This window comes from Aulonocara sp. 'chitande type north' Nkhata Bay, linkage group LG15 (genome assembly GCF_057382095.1).
Source record: "Aulonocara sp. 'chitande type north' Nkhata Bay isolate Kocher_YH1m ecotype deep benthic linkage group LG15, A_spYH_male_GT1.1, whole genome shotgun sequence".
Lineage (NCBI taxonomy): Eukaryota > Metazoa > Chordata > Actinopteri > Cichliformes > Cichlidae > Aulonocara > Aulonocara sp. 'chitande type north' Nkhata Bay.
In genome coordinates, this window is record NC_141358.1 from 26,861,615 (window position 1) to 26,867,614 (window position 6,000).

Sequence of the window (6,000 nt, forward strand, 5' to 3'; positions counted from 1 at the left end):
GTTCGCACATGAGCTGACCTCCAACCAAACCTGACCCAAACAAACCAAGCTCAGCGGGTTTCGTCTGGTTTATTTAACCACTGACAGCTGCTCATAGGTTAGGATAGTTAGTTTAAGGCTGGAGATCCACTTGACTCACACAGTGATGAGTTTAAAGAGCTTTGATGAAAAACTAAAACTACAACTCTGAGACCAACAAAACAGCAGCAGGGTTTGTGTTCAGCCACTGCGAGCAGGTGAATGCTGACTACAAGAAGGTCAACACAGTCAGTGTTCAGCCCACTGCATCTGTTGCAGACGAGCTTAACAACTTCTATGCTCGTTTTGACGCAGACAACAGAGAGCAGATCCTCTACCCTCAGGAGGACAGTGAGGCTGCAACTTTAACTCTGAAAACAGAAGCTGTGAGATGGACCTTTAAAAAGGTAAATCCTCACAAAGCTCCAGGACCAGACGGCATCCCAGGCCGACTACTCAGAGTGTGTGCAAACGAGCTGGCAGAGGTGTTCACCAACATCTTCAACCTCTCCCTGAGGCAGTCAGTGGTCCCCACGTCCCTCAAAGCATCCACCATCATTCCCGTTCCCAAAAAATCAGTGGTCTCCTGTCTGAATGACTACCGTCCTGTTGCACTGACATCCGTCATCATGAAGTGCCTGGAGCGGCTGGTCAAAGGTCACATCTGCTCCTCCCTCCCTGACACACTGGACCCTCTTCAGTTTGCCTATCGGACAAACAGAGCCACAGAGGATGCCATCGCCCTGGCAACGCACACCACCCTCACTCACCTGGAGAAAGGGAACACATATGCAAGGATGCTCTTCATCGACTACAGCTCGGCATTTAACACCATCATCCCCTTGAAACTTGCCACGAAGCTCGTCGACCTTGGGCTGGGAACACCGATCTGCAGATAGATTCTAAACTTCCTCACAAACAGGCCCCAAGTGGTGAGAGTTGGTAAGCACACGTCCTCATCACTCATCCTAAACACAGGTACGCCACAGGGTTGTGTGCTTAGCCCCCTCCTATATTTCCTGTTCACACACGACTGTGTTGCTAAACACGACTCCAACAACATCATCAAGTTTGCGGATGACACAACCATCATAGGCCTCATCACAGACAACGATGAGACGGCCTATAGAGAGGAGGTGATGGTACTGTACAAGTGGTGTCTGGAAAATAACCTGACTCTCAACATCAGCAAAACTAGAGAGATGATAGTGGACTACCGGAAACGACCAGTCAGAGAACACCAGCCCAGCCACATCAACGGTGTCAAGGTCGAAAGGGTCAGCAGCTTCAAATTCCTTGGAGTCAACATCACTGGGGACTTCTCCTGGACCCTTCACACAGACACTGCTATCAGGAAAGCTTGCCAGCGGTTTTACTTCCTGAGGAGGCTGAGGAAGTTTAGCATGAATGCCAACATCACCTCAAATTTTTACAGGTGTGCAATTGAGAGCTTGCTGACGAGCTGCATCACAGTTTGGTACGGAAGCTGCTCTGCCAGCAGCCGTGAAGGCAGCAGAGCACATCACTGGTACGAGGCTTCCTGCCATTCAGGACATTTATCTCCAGCGATGCCTCCGTAAAGCACACAGCATCATCAAGGACCACAGCCACCCAGCACATCAGCTGTTCTCCTTGTTACCATCTGGCAGACGTTACAGGAGCCTGTCTGCTCGGACTACAAGACTTAAAAACAGTTTTTACCACCAAGCCATACGACACCTCAACCACAACACTTAAACACACACAACACAGCACTCAGAAGCTACCCTGCAGCTTCATGAGTACTCTGTTTAATCTGTACTGGTCACTTCACTTTATTGTTATTGATATTTATATTTCTGCTGCTCATTCCTGTGCAATATCCCATCTGCCCTCCCGTCATATTTCTTTTCAAGATTTTCTTATTTAATCACTAGTGTACATATATTTATATTTATAGATACATATATATTTAGTCATCTTTTCTCTTTTACCATGTCTCTCTAATATTTTGCTCCTTACTATTTTTCTATTTTTTATTATTATTTTATTTTATTTTATTTTATTATATTTTCTCCTACTGTATCATGCTGCTGAGTGACTGCTGCTTGTCAAACACATTTCATTGCAATGTTGACCCTGTGCTAACTTGCATATGACAAATAAAACTGAAAACTGAAACTGAATGCTGCTGAAGGTGACTGCCTGCAGCAGAAAACGGCTCCAAGTTTATTTCTAAGGTTAGTTCTGAGCCCGTTCCTGAGTTAAGCTCCTGACCAGTGACCAGTGTTGGCGTGCCGTCAGCTGACGTGGTCTCTGTCACACATTAAAGTGAACTGATTAAAGTTGTTTCTTTACTTTTCCAACACACCTGGCCTCCTCTGACTGGCTGTGGCTGCTCTGATTGGTCAGAACCGCCTCAGTATACAGGGAGTGCAGAATTATTAGGCAAATGAGTATTTTGTCCACATCATCCTCTTCATGCATGTTGTCTTACTCCAAGCTGTATAGGCTCGAAAGCCTACTACCAATTAAGCATATTAGGTGATGTGCATCTCTGTAATGAGAAGGGGTGTGGTCTAATGACATCAACACCCTATATCAGGTGTGCATAATTATTAGGCAACGTCCTTTCCTTTGGCAAAATGGGTCAAAAGAAGGACTTGACAGGCTCAGAAAAGTCAAAAATAGTGAGATATCTTGCAGAGGGATGCAGCAGTCTCAAAATTGCAAAGCTTCTGAAGTGTGATCATCGAACAATCAAGCGTTTCATTCAAAATAGTCAACAGGGTCGCAAGAAGCGTGTGGAAAAACCAAGGCGCCAAATAACTGCCCATGAACTGAGAAAAGTCAAGCGTGCAGCTGCCAAGATGCCACTTGCCACCAGTTTGGCCATATTTCAGAGCTGCAACATCACTGGAGTGCCCAAAAGCACAAGGAGTGCAATACTCAGAGACATGGCCAAGGTAAGAAAGGCTGAAAGACGACCACCACTGAACAAGACACACAAGCTGAAACGTCAAGACTGGGCCAAGAAATATCTCAAGACTGGTTTTTCTAAGGTTTTATGGACTGATGAAATGAGAGCGAGTCTTGATGGGCCAGATGGATGGGCCCGTGGCTGGATTGGTAAAGGGCAGAGAGCTCCAGTCCGACTCAGACGCCAGCAAGGTGGAGGGGGAGTACTGGTTTGGGCTGGTATCATCAAAGATGAGCTTGTGGGGCCTTTTCGGGTTGAGGATGGAGTCAAGCTCAACTCCCAATCCTACTGCCAGTTTTTGGAAGACACCTTCTTCAAGCAGTGGTACAGGAAGAAGTCTGCATCCTTCAAGAAAAACATGATTTTCATGCAGGACAATGCTCCATCACACGCGTCCAAGTACTCCACAGCGTGGCTGGCAAGAAAGGGTATAAAAGAAGAAAAACTAATGACATGGCCACCTTGTTCACCTGATCTGAACCCCATTGAGAACCTGTGGTCCATCATCAAATGTGAGATTTACAAGGAGGGAAAACAGTACACCTCTCTGAACAGTGTCTGGGAGGCTGTGGTTGCTGCTGCACGCAATGTTGATGGTGAACAGATCAAAACACTGACAGAATCCATGGATGGCAGGCTTTTGAGTGTCCTTGCAAAGAAAGGTGGCTATATTGGTCGCTGATTTGTTTTTGTTTGGTTTTTGAATGTCAGAAATGTATATTTGTGAATGTGGAGATGTTATATTGGTTTCAATGGTAAAAATAAAAAATTGAAATGGGTATATATTTGTTTTTTGTTAAGTTGCCTAATAATTATGCACAGTAATAGTCACCTGCACACACAGATATCCCCCTAAAATAGCTAAAACTAAAAACTACTTCCAGAAACATTCAGCTTTGATATTAATGAGTTTTTTGGGTTCATTGAGAACATGGTTGTTGTTCAATAATAAAATTATTCCTCACAAATACAACTTGCCTAATAATTCTGCACTCCCTGTAGTTTTGCAGTAGTCTGAAACACGTCTGCAGGTTTCAGTTGTGCAGTCAGACCAGCTGACCTCATCGACCAGCGACACACCCAGCCCTATTAAACATGTGTGAGGGAGAGGAAGGAGGGGGTGAGGGGGTGGGTGGGGTCACTCAAATGTAGGTCAAACTCCATCCGTCATCCTGTACAAGGCGGGCGGCGCACCAAACGCCCTCAACACATACACTGTACAAATGTTTTCTTTTTCTGTGGTGCTGCAGAGGGGGAAACAGAGGCTCAGAGCAGGGGCCGGACCGAGGGCTCTCAGAGACCCCTGTTTTCCTTCCCTCCTTCTCTTACTTTGTTTCCTTCTCCTGGCCTTCTTCACTTCGTCCTCCACGGTCAGTTCATCAGTTTTTATTTTTTTGCTTTAGCTGAGTCAGTTGATTCCAGGCCAGTGTAAACAAACATTTCCTGTGTCGCTCATTTCCTGTTTGGCCACTTTAATGACGCCTGGTGGATGGTCCTGGTGTGTGACAGAGGGAACAGCAGAGCAGACATCAAACTGCAGACGCATCATCACAACAACGCTCACAAGAACCGGGTTTAATCCTCAGAACTTTACACTGAACTTAAATGTTTTCATATTTGAAGCTCCAACTGTGATTAAAATAGGAATAAAGACAGAAACGAGGGAATCAGATGGACAAAAACAACCCCTCTGATTCTGTTTTTACAGTTTAAGTTTTGAAATGAAACTGTATTTCCTGTTTTCCTCTCAGACGTGCTTTAGTCTTTATGCAGCAGCATTAAGTTTTGTTTTTTTTTTGTCGGGATTAAAACTGAGGATAGAGTCTGAGCTTCAGAGCAAATCAAAAATACATCAAACCTTTAAGGCTTTAAGGAAGAAATTTCATTTATCTACGTTTTAATACGGACAGGTAAAAACATTCCACAGAATATGAGTGTTTGTATTTGTTCTTGTGTCACTTTCAGTTTTGGGTCTGAATATTTGAGTTTCTGCTACATTAAAAAAAAAGTGTTTCAAGCTTCTTTCTCTGACAGTTTGTGATGAAGTTTTGGTTTAATCTCTGCGTCCAGCAGAATAGAATCAAAGTCTGTGACTCTGAAGAAGAACCTGAATTTCTTCTTTGATTTCAGTCTTTTTTTAAACAATGTTTTTAAAATATGCGACACAAACATTAAGTTTTTCTTGGTTTTAATTTAATCTGATTTAAATTCTTTACAGCAAACAGACATTTTCCTTTTTTTCTGAACAAAATTTAAATCTGCACTTTACTGAAATAAACCCTGAAATTATTCATTTCTTTGGAGCACCAGAATGAAAGAAAAAATCTTTGAATTTCTTTGAAGTCAGTGGTTTTTAAATAAAATCTTCTCATTTAAATCTGACACACAGACGTTTAAGGTCAACTGGTTTTTGTTTGGAAATCAGTATCAATAATTCAGAAAAAAAGATGTTTGTAGTTTTGAGAAGAATCTTTTCCTGATTAAAAAATAATAATTCTACTTTTGGGGAAATTAACGAAATATGGACGGTATATTCTGACCTGCAGTCTGATTTATTAGTTTATCGATCACTGATAGATCTATCCTACCTCAAGTTTTATCCTCTGAGAGTCAAACTTTCTGCTTCTGTGCAGTTCACGTTCACCAACCTTAAACACAGCAGAAACAAAGTGCAGACGTAGTCGATAAAGTTTTACTGACATGAGAACAAACAGATTATTATTTCATGAGGTAAAAATGGCTTAAAAGTCTAGGTTGAAACTCAGTCTGAGAATTTCATGTCCTCTGATTTTTAATTTCTAAGTTTGTTTAAATAGGGGTCAGATGACAGAGATCCTTTGCAAAGAGCCAAGTTTCTTTCCAGGAACTGTGGAGTGAAATCTGGACTTCTTCCAGATGTTTAGTTTGTGATGGCAGGGGAGTTGATGTGTTTAAGGTCCACGCGGAGTTGGCTCTTTGAGCGCTGAACTCACAGTTTTCAACAGGAAGTGTGGTTTTTTTGAAAGTTTTTTTTTTTTTTTAAA